General features: G+C 36.8%; 1 long non-coding RNA gene across 1 annotated transcript in view; it reads left to right on the top strand.

The window, feature by feature from the left end:
- Positions 1-266: 266 nt before the first annotated feature.
- Positions 267-20,326, top strand: part of LOC118164934 — a 122,513-nt gene continuing 102,453 nt past the window's right edge. Inside the window, exon 1 of the long non-coding RNA XR_004749758.1 lies at positions 267-358. This is a non-coding gene — a long non-coding RNA (uncharacterized LOC118164934). The remainder of the gene's footprint in view (positions 359-20,326) is intronic.

Here is a 20,326-nt window from a genome sequence, read left to right as displayed (position 1 = left end):
CAAGTCTTTTGAAGTTCTGCTTCCATCTCTGAGATGGAAAGCAAGGAAATTTGTGTTATTATGGCATTGTTTCTGACATGTATCAGGGAATGGTTATATCAGAGATTATTGAGAGGATATCCATTTTTACTTTTCTGAAGTTATTATGCATTATTTATATTTTTTCCTGCAAAGTCCTCTTCCTTTTGACAATGCAGAATGCATTAGATCAAAAACTAAAGAACAAAGCTTAATTCATTGCCTTTTGTATGCAATTAGCAAATTTTGCTCTTAACTTTGTTGGTAAGTAAAGCTTGAAAGCTGCAGAAGCACAACTCTTTTCATCTTGAAGCAATGACACGTACAAGACTAAACCATGGTAGGTTTTAAAATCTTATTTTTAGAAATTTGCAATTTGAGAGTGTCAATGGAGCTGAGGTCACTATTGCATTTTGCTGCTTCTCAAAGTTACCAAACAAATAAATGCCTTTGTAGTCTAGCTATCTTTCACTGTTTGAACATTACAGCACCAAAATGACTAAGTCAATCAATGCTGTGTGCTAGGTATTGCTAATACATTTAGATACAGTGTGCTGGATGAATGTGACCACTACTGTTTACACTAATATCAGTTGAAGTCTTCTAATGGATGTTCAAGTGAACAAATATCAGTAGCAATATGTGATAAAAACAAATGTCTAGTGAAAAACATTTGAATTTACAGTTCTGTGAACAACTATTGTTACAGTATCTGCTACCATCCAACTTTAACATATTGGAATAAGTCACTATTTGAACGTCCTTCAATGATTAAGTTATTCAGTGCATTACATACGTTAAGCTGTAAAAAATATTTATTCATACTTTCTAAAGGCATCCAATGGAACAATAAGCTGGACAAATACTGTTTTGTTGAATATTCAACTCTAGTAGAATTATATATGTATTTTTTTTTTTTTCAGTAAGAACTCTGTTGGAAAGAACAATTAAAATACAATAAAATTAATAACAGCAACTGCATCTTGGCGTGTATAAAACGTGAAAGATTTTGCAATTGGTGACTATATGTTTGCATAATACGATGGCTAAGAAGAGCTTGTCATAAAGAGTGTTTTCAGTATCTGTTATGTAGTTTGGATGGTCTTTGAGGATGAAAAATGGGTCATTCTGCATGTGCCTGACCCCTGGGGGAGGTAAATGGAGGTTGTGCTGTATTGCAATTGTTTGCAGAGCCAAAAGTAAATTTGATCGATGAGCTTTCTCTGTTGTCTAGTAGTCAAACACTTTTGTACATAAATGATGCCTGAGAGTAAATTGCCACTGAATATGTCTAAGTAAACATAATGGTAGCCCAGTAGTAGTTTTTTTTTTTTCTTCTTTTTTTTTTTTTTTTTTTTTTCTTCTAAAGCTTTTGCCATACTCCCAAGCATGAAAGAGGAATACTGCAAAACAAACGTGGTTCCACTTAACTTCTGTTTTCTCTGATTACAGAAAGAATATATGCAATGAAATAAAATATGAGAAAAAAGCATAAAACAATGATTGAGCTTTCCTTAGAATTAATTTAATTTCTATTGCCCAGCATTTGGGAAGCAAATAGGACAGAATTGTATTCAAGGTATTTCATACTTGTTCAAAAGCAAAATATATAAGGAAAAATCATGCTTAGAGGTTTAGGATATTGAAAATATCCATTAATTCCTTTTAAACCAAAAAAAAAAGACAGAGTGTTGCTTACAGGCATGAAGGACCTTTGATATAAGTCTGTTGCTTTGATAAATCCTGTTATAATTGTTGCTTAAAAAAAAATCTTACCGGGGGAAAAAAAAAAAAAAAAAAAAAAAAGGCCATGAAAAAAGTGTTTGTTTCAGGATTAGCATGTTATCCTTTACCCTGATCCATGCCTCTGATCAAGCATTTCCTTCATTTTTTGTCATGCATACTAAAAGAAAAGCTATGCCCAATGCGACATGATGGATAAACTTTTGTTCTAGTTGCCTTATTTACACATCTTTGCCTTTTTCTCATCCTTACATTTAGTTCAAGGTTTGATGTTGTGTGGGAGGGCAGATAGAATGAATTTTCATTAAAAATGAACTAAAAAGGAAGCGTACTTAATATCATGAATAGTACCTATAATCCTCAGTTGACTTCTGTGGCGTTTAATTAAAGACAGCTCCATAACATTATTTCATTGCTAAACCGGGGTCCGCTGGTGCCCACAGTACTCTGAATTGGAGGATTATAGACAATTACAGTAACTGTTTTATAGTGCTTGGAATTGAAAACTTGACAATGAACTAACATTTCTGCCTATATAGAAAATATATGCAATGGATCTAGCAGACCCAGTTAATGCTTTACCATCTTTATGAATAGTATCAAAACAGCTTTCTGTGAACAGTAAGGGATGCCTTAGATCTGTACATTGATGGAGGGTAAAGTACATAACTATGGGTAGCTCAAATGAGACTACGTATGTGGATGAAGAGAATATATAATAGGCATAAACCTGGAGTAAAGCATACTATGGTATCTGTGAACACATAATCATGGTCTCCATCAAAAGGTGAGCTTTTCAGTGTGCAAGCTGAGCTCTAATTTTTTATTTTTTATTTTATTTTATTTTTGTGGAGTCAATTTACCACTCTTGAGATGAGGCTCAATCACTTTTAGTTTCGTATTACATGTTCACAGGACGGAACCAAATGGTTTTCAGCTGCTATTGTGATGTATTCACAATGATGTAGCTAAATCTGTTTCAGGAATGCTGTCATGTTTTTATAGCTCTTTAAAATGGGCCAAATTATCTGGCTATAACTTCATTCTTTATGTATGGTTGGGTTAATTGGCTTAACATCAAAAGAATATTCGATGCTAACATCTGCAGCAGTGCAGAATGACTAAAGTAGTTCTGGGATTTCAATGTATATTCCTAAGTTGTTCAAGCACTTTGGCTATTTCATTTTTACATTAGAGGCAGGAAGAAAAAAGATTATGCATCAAAACAAAAATGTTAGTTTTCTTGTATTTCTCAGTTCACTGAAATAAATGTGTCACAAAAATCCTACATGCTCAGCACTTCTCATTTTTGTTTTCAAACTAAGAGACTAGGATAAAATCACAGACATACTTTTGAATATTCCATAAACTGAAATAACAGACTTAGTATAGTATTACTTATCAATAGCATATGAATTAGCAAAGATGTTTGCTGTATTTTACCTCTTATGCTGTTGTCATTAATTCTTTTGAAATGATGTACTATTCTAACCCTTGACATAGTCTGAATAAGGCTTATTTTATTTTATTTTTTTCTCATTTCTAAGCTTTTCTGTGACATTGTGAAATCAGTTTAACATCTGACCTTTTAGCCAGCTGACTGGAGAGCAGCCCTGCTGAGTTTACGCAGAAGGGCTTGATTGCTCTGCTGGATAGTACAGTATTTTGGATATGCATATGTTAGTGACTGAAGTGAATTATCCATCTTGAACGCCACTTGAATTTATGCTGAAGCTTTCAAGCTCTGTTCTTTGAATAGGTCCCACAGTAATTGAATTCTCATATTGTGCACAAAAAATAAGTCATACCTTATGTGCAGAACTGAGAAACTCCCCTGATTGTTAAAAATTGGCATGAGAGGGCTTTCGAAAAAAGGACATTGAGCACCTGCAGCAATATTCTAGCTCTCCAGGTTCTGATAGTTTCATATAGAAATTGATTTCTATTACTGACCTAGGGATGACAGACAAGATGACAATGTGCTGAGCATTCAGTGTTATTGCAGCTCCTGGAGATTTGTTGAAATTTTCAGTGCTTCATTCCTCTTGCCTGCCAGATCTGTCTTCGAGTACTCAACTCTTTGTGGAGCTAGTTAACTTCCTGTGAGCATGCTGCTAAATGAAAGGAGGACCCCAGAGGAAAGACATGACACCAAAGAGTTAGACAAAGTTACCTAGTATGAGAACAAAGTTAGGAAAAATTTCTTTAGATGTTAGTTCAGTCCATCCCTGAGAAAGACCTTCAACCTTCAGATACTGATTCTGGAGATTCCGGTGGACTTTCACTATATACTTTGCCGTCACTTCTGTAGTGAAGGCAGAAATACCCAATTTACTATGAGTTTACTGGGGGAAATTGCCACCATGTCTTAGCAAAATGCAGGCACTATTGATTTTTCCCACAATAAGAAAGATAGGCCTCAGAGACAAACTGAGATTGAAGAATATGAGGTTACAAAAGTGGAGGTGAAGTAACAAGAATTCCTTTAAAGAAAACATGGTCTTGCAGAACAGTAATAATAACAAGTGGGCTCTAGCTAACAGTTTAAAGAAAAGGCATTTGAACTAAGGTCCTGTTTTGCTGAATCCCATTCAGCCAAGTAAGACTGGTGAGAGAATTTCAGTATTTCTATTTTAGTTGAACAGCCATGGGTGTTGTCTGTCCTCTTTCACAGTGCAGTAATTGGCTCAAATGCTGCTGCCAGTTAAGCAGCTCCTGTAGACTTAATGGGAATCTGTATTGTGCTTACAAGGTTAGAGTTTGGGTCAAGGTCAAAGCAGTCACCATTATGGAAGTACTGGGGACTGATTTAATATATTAAGATGATAGAAAGAAAAACATTGCCTGACCATGAACACCATTTTCTACAGTCTATGTTTAACAGGACACCTGAAATAAAATCCATGAGAAGCTTGCTGTCAGAAGCAAGGAGCTGCAACCCCGTGTGAGAACAGTAGGTCCTATATTTTCTCAGGAATTCTGTAAACCAGTCTTATGGCTCACATGAGGGGTGTTATACTATGAATATACTGTTTTTGGAGAGGTGGTCTAGATTTTTTTTTTTTTTTTTTTTTTTTTGTTCTAATAGTGATTGAAAAGTTCTTCAGAAATAAACCACTGCTTCATCTAACATACTGTTTTGACAACAGCAGGGCCAATCCAGTTTTCTTGATAGGAAGTCATGTAACCTTTGTTATGCCTCTAAATACAAATTTTGAGAAAGGGCATAAATTTATATTTGCACTCTGTGTCTTCTGCATATGCCTTTCTTCCATAGTTAGAAGACCATTTTTACATATACTTATGTTATTGAATTTTCAATCTTTGTTCAGGTTTTTAACTTCAAGAAATGTCCCTCAATAAGTTTCGTGATTGTGCAGAATTTACCCTACAAAAATGATTCTGCCATCAGGGAGCACTCACACCTCCTAAGGTTTGACTGGCAGAAACATGTTTTCCAATTGAGTTCTGCCGGCGGTATTTGTGTATGACAAATAGGACCTCGAAAGAGAAGAGATTCAAGCAAGACAGTGTGATAAATCCTTCTGCAGAAACATAAATGATTTATTATATTATGATGAATTATTAATGTTTCATCAGATGGACTTGAAAAGCTTCAACACATTATTGTAAACACTGCATCATTTTTGAGTGACTCCAGGTAAGATTAAAGTAAAAAGCAAGGTAGAAAACAGAGCTGACTGTGGTGACTAGAAGTCTCTGAGGGTCACAGAAGGAAAGAGCTTTGATCAGTGTCATCAGAAGAGAAAAAAAAAAAAAAAATCTAAATGTTTTCACTGGAAGAGAAGTTAACAGTTAAAATACGAGATACAAAAAATGTTTCACAGTGACGTTGGTGGCTGTAAACTAAAAATTCTTGCAACCCTTTGCTTGAATGGTTTGTCTGAATCACTGAAGTGACTCAAATGCAACACATATGCCGTTTTCCTGTTCAAAACCACAGAGGGAATCTTCCACTTTGAAAGTGGAAACTTTGAAAGTATCAGAGATCACATTTTACATAAAATCCTAGCTATCACTTAAACTTTTATATCTGCCTTTGAGGCAATGGCCTGAACACTCTGAAGTGGTGCGCCTCCATTTAACCAAGCAGAGCATGGGCATCTGGCTGCCTGGGAAGGTTAAAATTAGCCCTTCTGTAGGGCAGCTGCCACTTCCCACTCTCTATCCAGAATTTTTAACAAGCATCACTTCATTACTTCTTGCAAGGTCATCATTAGGTTGTTTTGAGTTTATATCTTTGTCTAAGTGATAATAAAATGTGTAGTAGCCTTTTTTTTTTTTTTTAATTAGTTTTACTATACAGGTTGGTCATCAGCTTGAAGATGACTCAAGTCATTTCCCCAGTGATTCACATTTTTTATCGTGTCTTTAGTGTCATCAGGCATATACAGCATCTTCTATATGCATGTTAGAGTATAGACGTATGTACTTAGCTTCTCCTAGATAATGTTTCTGAAACTTCTGAATTGAAAAAAAAATGCTAATATTGTTCCAACCTCACCTTATGTTGATATCTTCTTTCCCTGCTTGCCCAACCCTGTGTGTCATTTTCTTCCAACCTTTCTCTATTATTCTCTGATATAATTCATTTGTTCCTTTCTTTTGTGACTTGCTAAAAAAAAAAAAAAAAAAAAAAGTTAATATTTGCAAAGACAGGCCCCCTTAAGACACACAGCCTGTTGTGAAGATAAATGTTTCAAGGTCTTTGGGGACTTGAGAGCATTTTTGCATCACAGATAACAGTTTGTGTTCCTTAGAGAAGGCTTTTCCAGGTATAAACTAGTTTTTCTTTTTTGATTAAGCTGATATTCTTGAGGACAACTTGAAAGTTCTTCCTTCCTTATCATGCTAATTCATTGCTCGGTTCATTGATGGTCTCCTGATGAAGTAATGTGTAAAATTATGGATTTTGTCATTTCAAACGTAAGGCACTTCTTTTCTCTTTCTATATCTCTGTGGTCAACTGAGATGCTGAATCTGGATTCCCAGTGCTAGATGAATAATATGGGGTAAAAAAAACTCTGATGGATCTTTCTGTAATGAACTTTATAGTACATTTTTATGCTTTAAACTATTTTTTCCTCTCTATTTTTTAGCTTTCAGAGCAGAGCATGATGGAAGGGTTCCTTTCGTGAGCTACAGAATAGGGAAAAGTGTCATAGGAATTGATATTTGTTTGGGGGAAGCACTGCACTGTGAGTTGTTAGCTCATGTACCCTGGGGAATTTTTGTGTGTTGACAAAGACACTTGGGCTTAGATGCTTTGTGTGTAAGAGCTGTGAAGCCTTGGGTGAAACAGGTATTTTTAATACAGATTCTAAATAAGTAATATATATATATATTTACATATAATGAATGAAACTGACAGATATTTACAAAAGAAAAGCATATAATTTTTTAAGCCAGTTTGCAGGAAAGTTGTTTGTTCAATTATTTTCTTTTGGATAGTGGAGGGAACGTACATTTTGTGTGTTGACCTCTTAGGGAGCAGAGGAAGCAAAGCTTAGCAGTTAAATAAGAAATCATATGTCTCCCTGTCTTTTGGTAAAATGAACAGATCTTTTTCTGTAACTTGGAATGAATATTTGTAAGGTGTCTGTCATAGCCTATTCAAATGTATGCCTGATAGCTGATAGTCAATCAGCCTGAGGTTTCTAAAAGGAGAAGGTCTCAAGCAGAGGGAACAGAGCTTGATGGTCTAGAGTTACTTCCTCGTGAAATATCTTGTTATGGGAAAAGTTAGGGTCCTTACCCACATTTTAAATACAGAAAAATAGATGTCAGAGTCAAAAAAAAACTTCTACAAGTGCATAAACATATTGTTATTCGGCTGAACATTTAAACTCTTGACTTTAACTTAATAAAACACACTTTTTTTTTTTTTTTTTTTTTGGATCCCCAGCAAAATTAGGACTGCCTCAAAAAATTTTCAAACGTTAACTCTCTATGTAGGAGGAAAAAAGACTGAAGAAACTGTAAAAGGTTTCCCATTAGAAAAGTTTGTGCGTGGTTGTTAGCCTTGGCTATGCTGTTATTGGATCAAGAAAAAAAAAAAAAAGGCAATAAATCTATTTCAAGCAGTACCCTTTAAAATAAATAATTTTAAATTAGTATTTGTGATCTTTTTTTTTTTTTTTTCTTTTTATGTTCAGGTGCTAAACATCAGCAATACCCATTTTTTAATGTTACTTTTGTCCATACTTTTGCATTTATGCAGTACATTATTTAATATCAAATAAAATTGTTCCATCATTTAGCAGTCTATTTTTTGGCAGTGGAGTAAAGGCAAAAACCACATTCTTCAAAACATCACTGAAAAACATCTTAAAGCCCAAAGAATGTGGATATTATAACTCAGCTGTCAAACCAAAGGAATTTTGAACACTCTGGGAGAACAAGAAAATAATCTTTTTGTTGTGTATTGATCGTTGCATATATTCAATTAAAGTGAATCTTTTTTTCTCTCTATTCAATTCCAGTAGTAGTTTTAAAATGCAGTTAGATTTCAACCTGAACCTGTTTTGGAATAATATGTTGAAATACTCCTTTGAAATATAGCTATTAAACATTTTGATTTCTTAAGGATGAAAATTCTTTTAAACTTTTCTACCTGTCTGCCCCCCCTTCTCTTTTTCTGTCAAACTGTTTCACAAAATGAAGGTAAATATGCGATCAGTTTAATTTCTTGCAAGTTGTACTTTCACCTTCTACAGACCTGCGGGTTTTGGTGAAGTTTCCACCTGGGAAACACTTTTGCCCAGCTCTACTTCCTAGTGAAGACAGTGATGATTTTCTCATGGATCAAAATGAGAGTTGCTGCAGATTCCAGTACTGTGACCATTACATAACAAGTTTCTGAATTGTCTTGCAAGTTCAGTTTCCCACTAAGTAAAGTTATTTAACATGTACAGGCCAAGAGAAATAAGGGATATTTCAAACATCAAATAAAAACTATTTTCTTGGGTAGTCAGTGATTTTCAGTACATTTTATGTAACTGACTTAGAAAATGACAAGGAAAAGAATTATATCCATTAATTTATTTGTTTTCTGCAGATTTTTCACAGATGTATCATTTCATTTTATTTGTCTGAATGTCAAACCAGAGCTCAACAGCTAAAATTGTTTTAATTTTACATTTCGTTAGTATCATTAGGCTGTTCTATTGTCATTTATGGCTATAATGGCTGCTCAACCAAATTTTAGCACAAATTAAAAGCATGATACAATCTCTCTTTTTATTATTTTTATTATTCTTAAAAAAATGCACGTGGACTCTACTATGTTGATTATTTAACACAACATTGTCTTTATGTGGGCAGTTTCTTCTCCTGGGTTTGACAATCATTGTTATTTAATAAATGTAATCTGATGTTGATATAAGTTTATACGCTGGGCTTGATTCTACACTTCTACAAGTTTATACCTTCTGTAAAGCTATCATTTTAATTCTAATTTTATAATTCTACAAATTATTTAACAATCCTTTACAGTTTCTGCATGTTTTTGAAAAGAGAAATAATACATAAAAACTCAAATAACTCTGCAAGAGTAAAGACTTTTGTATACTTCTGAGTATTGCTATTTTTTAAGTGCTTTTGTTATTTTAAAAGTTATGAGACACAGCATCCACTGATGACAGAGGTAAGGAAAGTTGATGTGCATCCACTATGGGCCCATTTCTGCTGGTACATAACATGTTTATAGTCAAATTAGCCAAATTGTTTCTTTTGATATATACTGAGTTTAGTGATAGTCCTATACTCAAATCTTGAGTATGATCAGAAATGACCCCTTGAAATAGGGTAAGATCAAAAATGCGCTGCTGATTGCAATTTCTACTTCTGCCTTAACAAGAACCTCAGATTGAAATTTATTTATTTGAAAATTATTTGAAAGTTAGAATTCTTGTCCCTGCATGTGTTCTTCCATTAATTTCTACACTTTCACAATGATATGGTAAAAGAAAGAGCCATGCCCATAATAGAACAAAGGGACATGAACTATGTCAGTGAAGTTATGTATTTGAATCTCGGTGAGGATCCCCCAGAATTTTCTGTAAGCCCTTACTTAATATTTTTTGTTGTTGTTTTTTAATTCTCCATTGTGATCTCCTTTTTCTATTAATTTTGAAAATGTCTACATTTCTAATTGAGTATTTTTATAAAGGTAAGGAAACTCAGATGTTGAGCATTTATTTCAACTGCACCTTCCTGCCAAAAAGCAGCAAGTGCTTGGTTTGCCTCTCCCACCCACTCTGTCTTTAAAGTCCTGGGCATCTGTGTGAATTATATCCGCCCCCATGTCAGACAAACAAACGCCATCTGGACGGAAGACACTGAGGCATTCTCTGAGTAATGAGGTCATCCCTCAGGAGTGAAATGCAGCAAAAGCATGCCACTTCATAATGTACATATGTACTGATTCCTAGACACATTGAAACTGGCAGAAAAAAAAAAAAGAAAAAAAGAAAAAAAGAAAAAAAAGAAATACGGAAAGTAGTTACTAAAATTCATGGAACTTTTTTTTGTAAGTGAACAAATACGCTTTCTTTGTAGGCTATTTGTGCCCACTCTCTTCATAGTGAAATAATCTGGACTGAACTAAGATCCAAGTGATTGGTAGATAGATGTTGGAGGCTGCATCTGTGAGCTGCTGAAGTGGCATTATGAGCCTGTATAATGGGTCTGTAAGGTTGGAATTTCCTTATATCCTCTTGTTATAAACCGCCCGTGCGGTTTGATGGCATTTTTAATGACAAAATTATATAACAGTGTCTGCTGAGATGGTCTAAATAATAATGCTACTATGGAAATAGCATTGCAGCTAGGGGAAAGAAAGAAAGCATTCTCTCTAGGAATAAGATAACACACAAGTATTATTATATCTAGATGAATAGTAGAAGCAGATGAACTGAGTAATAAACTTGTTGAAGATCTGTGCTATTTCCTTAACCATATTCCTCTCAACAGATATCAGCAGGTGCCAGGCTAGCCTGTGATCATCTAGTTCCTCCAGAGGCAATAGACCAAGTAGATAAGAGAAGTCTTACTCCATTCCAGAGCCCATCTGCCATTTCAGAGTTCGCTGCTTACCATCCTTCCAATGCAGCAAAGAGATAGAAAACACTAAGCAGCACGGAGCAGGCTGAAAATCTTCCCATGCTTTTATATACCACCAGAGATGTAAAGATTTCTTGCTGCCATCCCCTCAGCTGTAAACCAGGGAAGACCAACTTCTCTTTCATCCTTATGTGGTCATAAACTATTTCACACGGTCACATCCCACAAAGAGATTAAAAGCAATTGGGTCAGTCTAAATCAAGAGGAACAAGTGAAATGGAAATGTTTTTTGAGCAAAGGTGTGGAAGCTACTAGACAAAGCTTCGCAATGAAAGACCAGTGGACGATCTGAGTGACCAGAAGATGTTTTAATTTTGTATTATTTTTCGTTAACAGAATGGAGCAGGTGCCAGACCTACTGGCTGGTTAGATGCATAATTAAAAGACAATATCATTCAATAATGGAATAATAAAATTGCATAGTAGATTTTAATTACTTTAAAACCAAGTTAGTACTTGATGCTCCCCAGAGATGTGCCTGAAATATTGATAACTGAACTTGCCTCAGAGAACAGGTACAAACCTATGTCTGGGATAAGTACAGCCAGAACCACCTCAGTCGTAGTTATTTTCTATCAAGAGAGAGAGGGGCTCTTCTGCTTCCAGCAAATTGATTCAAATACTTAATTTAACCTGCTGAGTAGATTCCTGCACGGGGTTGTTGGAATGAAATCATGCACAGGCAGGTGTCCGTTGGTATCCCTGCAGCAGCCCTTTCTGCAGTGCTCTGTGCTGGCTCCAAAGGGGTGGCTGCTCACAGGGCATATCACCCCATGCAGCATTTTTGGCCTCTATTCCGCCAGCCCCTTGCTTTTCCTAGCATTTTGGCTAGACTTAACACCTTGTCTCTGTGTGATACATGACTATAGAGCAGCAATTCCTCTTTGGAGCAAGGGAGGATAAATAGCAGTTTGCTTCAGAGGTTTTCTTGTGCTCTGTACATGCACTTGGCAAACAAAAGACCATTTTCCCCAGCCTCATTATATGCATATCTTGCTGCCAGCTTTGTGTTACTGTATCTGTGGTTGTCTGCTCCCCTTTCTTTACTTTCCCTGGCACAAATCTCCCAATCTTCATTTATATTTTGGATCCTTTGTGGCTGCTGAGATATATGGTATTATGGCTTATGACCATAAACAGGGTAATTTTATTTTCCTGAATATTATGATGTTTCAGGTACCAATCCTATTTTTTATAAGAATTAGTGAAAGGTTTTCTATTTATATTTGTGGGAAAAGGCTAACCCTCTCCATGATTATGTCTTAGAAAATGAAATAATCTGGGCTTGGTACCGTGATGTCTCTGTAAATTGTTCCTGTTGTGCTGTCTAATCCAAACAACATGTGATATATATGTGAATACACCTTAGGGTATAATCTTTGCTGTCAATAGTTCTCTGTGTAGTTGGTAACTGGCATAACTTTCCAAAATTCTCATTAGCTTGCTGCAGATAGAGGGCTTAATAGATCACTGATGACAAATATTTTTTTAAAGTATGCTGTGTCAAATCCCTAACTGAATTGTGTGAGAGAGAAATAGATATACCAGTTATTGCAGTATGTAATGCTGTTTGCTTTAATGTTTCTGGGACATTTTAAGACAGAAAAAACATTTTCATGGCTTGGTAGACCAAACTATTGATGAACTGTATGAGAAACGAACTTTGAAAGTGTGAGACTGGATCTAGCCCTCCCTCCCTCTTTACTCTAACTTGTTCCAGCCATTCCCTGAAGCTAAACATTCCCAAACTGATGTGTTCATTTTATTTTCTCAGATCTATTAGACTTTCCCATTCCTATAATTGCTTTTCTCAAGACAGTTACTCCCAGCAGAGAGTCACTTAGTTCCACCTCCCTCCAAGAAGCTCCTTCGCTTCTGCTGGAAATGTCTTCAGGCAGATTTTCCCACATCTGCTTGCTCCTCCCTGAAAAAGATTGCTGGAGGTGATGGAGAGCAATAACAAGCCCAGACTGGACAGCAGGTCTATACACTGCTATCCACAATATTAGTGGACTGTCCACATCTGGGGGTTATTCAGTTCTGTCTCACAAGAGAAACAAGTGTTTTTTTTTTAGAGCCCAGTTAAACTAATATGGTGATTACTAAGAATAGCTCTACCCCCATTGTAATGGAAATAAGTCATCACACACAGATCTGCTTACTGCCAACCAACAGGTGGTTAAACCAGGGGAAACAAATGGAGAAATATTTTATGAAGGTTTGGGAAGCATGGAGATACAATTTTTTGTTTGCCTATTTGTCTTTAATGCAGGTGCTGTCTGACAGCATAAACCTTTATTTTAGTGTATAACTTGACCAGGGAGACTGGAGATTACAGGCAAATGAGACACCTAATGAGAGGTGTAAAGGGACCAATCCTGTTATATCTAGGGCAGAAGTGCCTTGTATTAAGAAAACATGAAAGGGAAAAACTTTTAGGACATGACATTAAATCCCAGGGCTACCCTGCCCTTGTGAGGGATCCTGTTCTCCAGCATGTATACAGATGTTGCTTGCCTTCTCTTCATCTTGCTTCTTCTAGTGAAAGAGGTACATAGGGATACTGGTGCTCAAAGAACTTGCTGCAGAGAAGGTGATGCCATGTCTGTGCCAGACCTTAGATAATTTACTATATCTTTCTTTTGCTGTGTGTAATCTGGGGTTTGTGATACCTGCTTCCTATTTAGAATACAGTGTGAGGTCTAGTTAGGATATATGTAGAACTGCTGATCTTCATTGTCCCAAAACAACCAAGTTATGAGGGCAAAGAAGGCAATGGATAGGCATTTCTGAACCTACTATTCAGGGATTGTTAGTGTTCTACAAGTCACATTTTCCATTCCTGTTTTTTGAAATGCTATGTGCAACTTTTAAAAAGTTTTTATTCTTCCTACCTGGAAGCAATCAATCTGGTCACAGGTCCTGTTCTGGGACCAGTAGATATATTGACAGATTTTAGGGCTCTAAGGATACTCAGATGCTGTTTGCATATATATATATATATATATATATATATATATATATATATATTTGTGGTTTTATTTTCACAGAAACAATTTTGTGGGATTGTCTCAGTGTAGCCCTTCTCATCTATTCTCTCAAAAAACAAACAAACAAACAAACAAAACTTCTCTTTTAAACTGTATCATGCTTTCCAAAAACTAGGGTAGGACTACTTGAGGGGAAAAAGTATCTAACAGTGCCAAGTTAAATCTGATTTTCTATTAAATAAGATATACACAGGGCATATTAAATGTTAGCAGTGTCTAAGATTGATTATTCCATTTTGGGTTTATTTACTAGGATAGTGTGTATTGTGTACCAGCCTTGCCAATAATTGAAGAGAATCGAGTTTAAGTGGTAGAAGAAGGACTTGCAGATTTAGTTTGTTTTTAGATTGCTTATCTAAGCAAGTAAGCACTTTCCACTTTTTCAGCCCCAGGAAGAATGATATACTGTAAGCTTTAAAGGACTCATCAACTCAAGGTTAGGTAAGACACTGTTTATTATGTTTTATCAGAGACAGAAAAAGTACCCTGGGGATGGGGAAACTGAGTGTGTTACACAATTTCAGCATGAAAGGTGAGGAAAGAACTAGTATGTCATGATTAGTGGTGAATGAACTGGCATGGAATAAATATTCCATCTGTTGCAACTAGCATAGGTTCTAAATCTTGGGATCAAACATATGCAACCCTAATGATCCTGGCTAACACCCAGCAATAGATTAGCTCTTCCTAATGTGTGAAGGTAGCTTTTGAAAGCACCGGGGCAGATAACAACTTCCTTTCCTCCCATGCAGAAGTCCTCCTGCTTCACAGCCCTACTCTGAGCCTCCTCCTTCCAGCAAACCAGGCATGGCACTGGGTAGAAAAATAGACTCTTGTTGCAGGAGGTGTCACCAGTTGACACAAGGGTTTTAATGTCACCTCAATCGAGTTCATCCTTAAAGAGGGAAATACTAATGTTTCTTGTCAGCATGAATTGACACTGAGAGGCATGTTAAAAAGAAGTTATTATCTTAGCAAAAAATAAACCTGAAAGTTTAAAGTGTGTTAAGTTGACATTTAATATTTATTACTAAACAAGAGAAGAAAAATGGAAGAAAGGAGTATTACAAATCTTTTTCCTCTTGGCCTCTGACAAATTTCCCCTCCCCCCCTTTTTTTTAAAAAAAAAATATATATATATATCCATCAGCAGTGTTTTGGCATTGCCATATTGAAAATGTATGGGTACATATTCATTAACATTTGTAAATATTCTTTACATGAGTCATAACTCAGAGCACTGTGGGAAATGAACATGAGATAAATTCCTATGTCCTCTAGATTTTAATTCTATGATAATGTGCTCTTAGCAATTTGGGTAAGACTGTAGCATCGCCTCTCACATTTTCTAGTTGGATCTTTTTACAGGGAGAAGGTTACTCATTTCTCCTATTCAGTTTTTGAAATCTTAGGCTAACAGCCCCTGTATTGTTAAGGACCACAGCAAACAAAATACAGACTTCGTACTGTTAATTTGTAGCATCTATGAAAATGAAGTCTGATTCATCACTTACTGATGTCAAGGGTTCTCATCAGTTCCAATAGACCAGGGATGGCATTTCTTTGAAATACCAAGGGTAAAATTATTTTCTTTCTTTTTCTTTTATTTTTCCATTAAGCATAGGACATGTTGTTTGGGAGGTTAAAAAAATATTTCCTGTGAATTCTGTTCTCTAGCAGAGCAATGTGTTGTCTTTCATAATGAATTCAGTAAGTGCTTGGAAACTTGTTCATGCCTCTAGGTCTCACACGCTTCTTTAAAATATTCATATCCAGAAAATACCTTGTAATAGGCCAACAACACTCAGAGCAGCTGAGAGTCTCACTTGGTCCTTAGTCTCAAGGAGCAAGTGCTTGAGTCCTTTTCTCATTGAATCTGATGACTGTTCAGGTCCACTACAGAAGCAAAATCAGTTGTGTTTTATATGGCTGATAAAGAGTTAAGCAGAAAGGTGCCACTGATACAAATTAAAACAGGCTGTTTCTGTTATTAATTTGGGAAATGACTTCTTTTCCAGTAGGCAACTGGCATTTAGTAAATATGGAAAACTGTGATAAGTAGAAAGAATCATGACCTGTTATTTCAGCTTGATCACTTTTGGAAAATGCAAAAGTTAATGAGGTAATTTGTTGCTCTAGGTGAGCTTCATGTTTTTCAGAATGACTTAAAGTGACAAAGAGCATAGGTGGGGTGTACTATGCTCTGGCTTTAAAAGTGAGACACAGTGTTTCTCAAATAGAAGCAACCATTTTCTTTTCTTACGTCTTAGCCATCTTCTCCTTCACCTTGGCACACAAACAAATGCTTTGTAAAGGCTTTAATAAGATGACAAACCTACACTGGAAGCCCAGGATCTGCTGGACCATAGGGGAAACAATAATAAGACAAAAAAACAAGTTCCAATACCTTCCTAATTAGTTGATATCAGCAAGTTTTGTAACCTTACATGTGCATTTAGCTTTGGGCATGCGAATAGTTTCCCAGAAGCCATTAAGGCTCCAGCATGCTTGCGCATGCCAGACAGTGACTCATTGGTCCAGGGCCTGGCTGATGGAGGTGTTGCTCACCATAGAAGCCTGAGAGAAAGAAACAACCTCTTCCTTCAGGACAAGCTGTGTGGGCAGCACAAGCCCTGAAATGCCTTTTCCAGGAGAGATAGAATACACAGGCGTCTCCAGGCAGCAGGAAGCCTTTCTCTGTCCATGGAAGAAAGGTATAATCTGGAAAGTTATGGCTCCCACATGTGATGGAAGGAACTGGCAAGCAGCATACTAACTCTGAGACTGGGATAGATCTTTCTCTATTTCCAAGCTTTTGTAGAAAACACTCATAGAAATCTATAGTAAGACTTCCACAGACTTCAGTGGGTCTTGGATTGAGCCCTTCCTCCCTCCCTCCCTCTTTCTCTCTCTCTTTCTCAATCCTATAATATTCATTCTGAAGAGATTCAACCAAAACACCAAAGTTTAATAGCAATATTTTGCTTTGTATAAGTGTTTTTATCTGGAACTCAATAAAACTGGTTACTAGTTGCATCAAGAAACAAAAAGGAAGAGACTTGTTGACTTTCCCACACATTGGTGCTTTAAAAATGAATATTTCCTGCTTCACAAACATGCTGAATGAAATGCATGTCTCATTTATCACTTAAACAGTAATAAGTGTCCACTGCATGCTGCAGGCTGGATTCTGACATAGGTGGATTGACAGTGTTTGCTCAGCGGAAGCAATAAACAGATCAATAACAAAATGTTGCCTGGGGGGCTGGAGGTGTGACAAGTCAACCATGATTTCAGACTCTTGCTGGGACCCTTATTAAACTCATTTGTACATCTGAAAACAACTGATGCCTCATTGGGTTGAAGGTAGCTGCAAATATTGGTCTGAAGCAGGCTTGAATCTTATCAGTGCCCCAGAGGAACAGGAGTGCTCAGGCTTGCTCTTTTGGAAGAGTGAGAATCAGTGAGATCCAAAATGTAATTAACTAAAAAGGCAATGTTGCATCTGATTTTTGTTTCCTTCCCCATAAATGTTGTTGGTGGTGGTTTGGACTGAGCCCTTTTCTTATGCGAGGGAGGAAAGTAAATAAGATTTTACCTGTCCGATCTTTTGTACTCTCTTGTTACTCCCCACTAAGTGATGGCAACCTACCTCTGGGGCGAAGGAAATAGCTTGCTCCTTCTGGTCACTTTACTGGAGGGAGTGATAATAAGAGAGTGCCTTGCACTCTCTCCTGCCACACTTAGCAGCTGGCTGACCACAAGACTGTAGAAAAAAAAGTTTTCTCTCTTCAGGCAGCAATGACTCAGGTTTCCACTTTTTAGCCTGTTAGGGCTGTGTCTCAGTTACGCTGCCCTGGAGGTGACTGTCCTTAGACCTTTTGCCAGGAGATGTCCCTACAGCCACAAACAGGCCTTATAAATGTTTTGCTCATCTTTCAGGCCAGGAAAGGAGCGTGCCTGATATGAAGGGTAACCAAAGGGAAAAACTTTGAAGCTTGATCACCTGTTGCGTGTTCTTTGTTTTATCAGACTTCTGTGGGCAGGAATGAGGTCACTGGCAGGAGGAACTGTGGTGTTCCAGAAGCAGCTCGGGAAGCTGCTGAGCTGCTAACCACAGGCACCTGAGTGGGCAGAGCATGGCCGTCTCTCACCCCTTTGTGAGGGGTGAGACACCCCCAGGTGTCTAGCCACCTGGAAATGCTGCTTTAGTATCTGGTGCTCAGCATGCTAAGATGAAACTCTGGCTACTCTGAAAAGTCTCCCTCTGGCAGGTTGAGCAGGTTGATCAGAATGGGTGATGACCTCACATTCACAAGTGCTCTTTGGGATTTTTTTTTTTTTTTTTTTAATATATAAATTAACAAGTGACTCTCTAAGGAAACATTTTGCTAATACTAGGTATTAGCTTCTTGCTGTGTCTCTAGTTTAGCAGCATTTCAGAAAGGATCATTATGGGTAGGGTGGAGAGTTTTGTGGTTTAGCCCTGGCAGGCAGCTAATTACCACACAGTCACTCACTCACTCTCCTCAGGCGGGATGGGGGAGAAAATCAGAAAGGTGAAAGTGCAAAAACTCATGGATTGAGACAAAGGCAGATTACTAGGTAAAGCAAATGCTGTGCACACAAGCAAAGCAAAGCAAGGAACTGATTTGTTACGTCCCATTGTCAGTCAGGTGTTCTGCCACTTCCAGGAAAGCAGGGCTCATCATGTGTAATGGTTTCTCGGGAAGACATATGTCATCACTCCCAACATTCCCTCCCCCCCCCCTTCCTCCTTCTTCAACACAGTTTTTATTGCTGAGCGTGACGCCATGTGGTTTAGAATATCCCTCTGGTCAGTCTGGGTTATCTGTCCTGGTTCTGTCCCCTCCCAAATCCTGGGGCACCCCCAGCCTCCTCACTGGCAGGGCAGCACTAGAATCTGAAAAGTCATTAGCTCTGTGTAAGCATTGTGTGCATTACATGAAAGAAACTCCTCAATGGGAGAAAACTGTCGCATCTTGTGGTATGCATCCTATACTCAAGAAATGAGGATCCCATGAACTTTTGCTAAACAGCATGGTTGCATCAACCATGATTTCAGCTATGTTGTTTTCTGCTAGGTGGTGCATCAAGCATTGGCTAGCCATCTATAACATCTCTGACTCAAGATGAGCTAGACGGTTCATAGAAACCCATGGTGGTAGTTAAGGTTTAGTGACTAAAAGAAAGTGAGAAGAATCTGTCTGTAAATTTTGCATAGATAATTTTATTTTTACTGAATCCACCTCAGACTGCACACAGATATTCTGGAAAAACAAAAAACAACAAAAACAACCAACCAAAAAAACCCTTACATTTGCAAAAGCACTTAATTCCGTGGGGTTTAGATACTGATTTAATTTGCAACCACAGAGCAGGAACTTTGTTTGAAAATATAGGGGAAAAATTGCACCAGTAGTCAGACCTCAAAGAAAAAATAAATGAAATACAGGGTAGCTTGGAGATGACCTAGAAAAGATCACAGCTGTTTTCTGTTTAAATGGACAAATATTTTTTAAAAGAAAAAATAAATAACCATAGAGAACTTCTACACTTGATGTTTAGGTTCAGAGGCATATCACTCAGCATAAATGCATAAATAGCTTATCCATGGCATTTAACTGGGTGAGACAGAAACTAAAAGAGAGGAATGGTACAAAGAAACAGAGGCTTCATACTATCGGTAAATTCATCAAATTCATCCTGGATACAATGAAGAAATAGTACAGAACAACTATCTCTAGGCTTGGGTGACTGTCTAAACAGGTTTGAGTTGACTCATACAACAGGTCCCACTGGTTAATTTGGAGCTACTCACATGCAATTGCAAATAAACAAGAATACATTCAGATCTGTATCTTCATTGCTGCATACATAGAAATAGGATAGTTATACACTGTATCCAAAATCATTATAATGTCTTATTTGTAATCAGATGCATAATTAATTACAAGGTATAGCTTAGTATAGTGCATAGAAAGTTTATAGAAGTTCAAAAGAAAAAATAATTAAAAATAAAAAAAATAAAGCTTTGTGTTCTAGGTGATAGATACATTTGAACACTTCATTCCAGGACTGATAAGTGGAGTATCTTCACCAAATAAATGTATGCAAAATTTTTAACCTTTCCTTTGTGAGCAGAAAGTTTCATTTTCCTAATCATGATCAAGACGGATGGAAAAAATCAATGTGGTATATACACAGATTGGAATGAGCACGTTTTATACAGAAGTATTCAGAGGTCTGCAGTTACTAATGCAATCAGTGTTGCAGCTTTATTGCATAAAATTCTGTATATCTGTATCCTTATTGATTTCTGGTAAGTGAACTTCACTAAAAATTTAAAA

Source organism: Oxyura jamaicensis, chromosome 3 (assembly GCF_011077185.1).
Source record: "Oxyura jamaicensis isolate SHBP4307 breed ruddy duck chromosome 3, BPBGC_Ojam_1.0, whole genome shotgun sequence".
Taxonomy (NCBI): Eukaryota; Metazoa; Chordata; class Aves; order Anseriformes; family Anatidae; genus Oxyura; species Oxyura jamaicensis.
The sequence above is the reverse complement of the archived record's forward strand: the minus strand, read 5'-3'. Positions and strand labels throughout refer to the sequence as shown.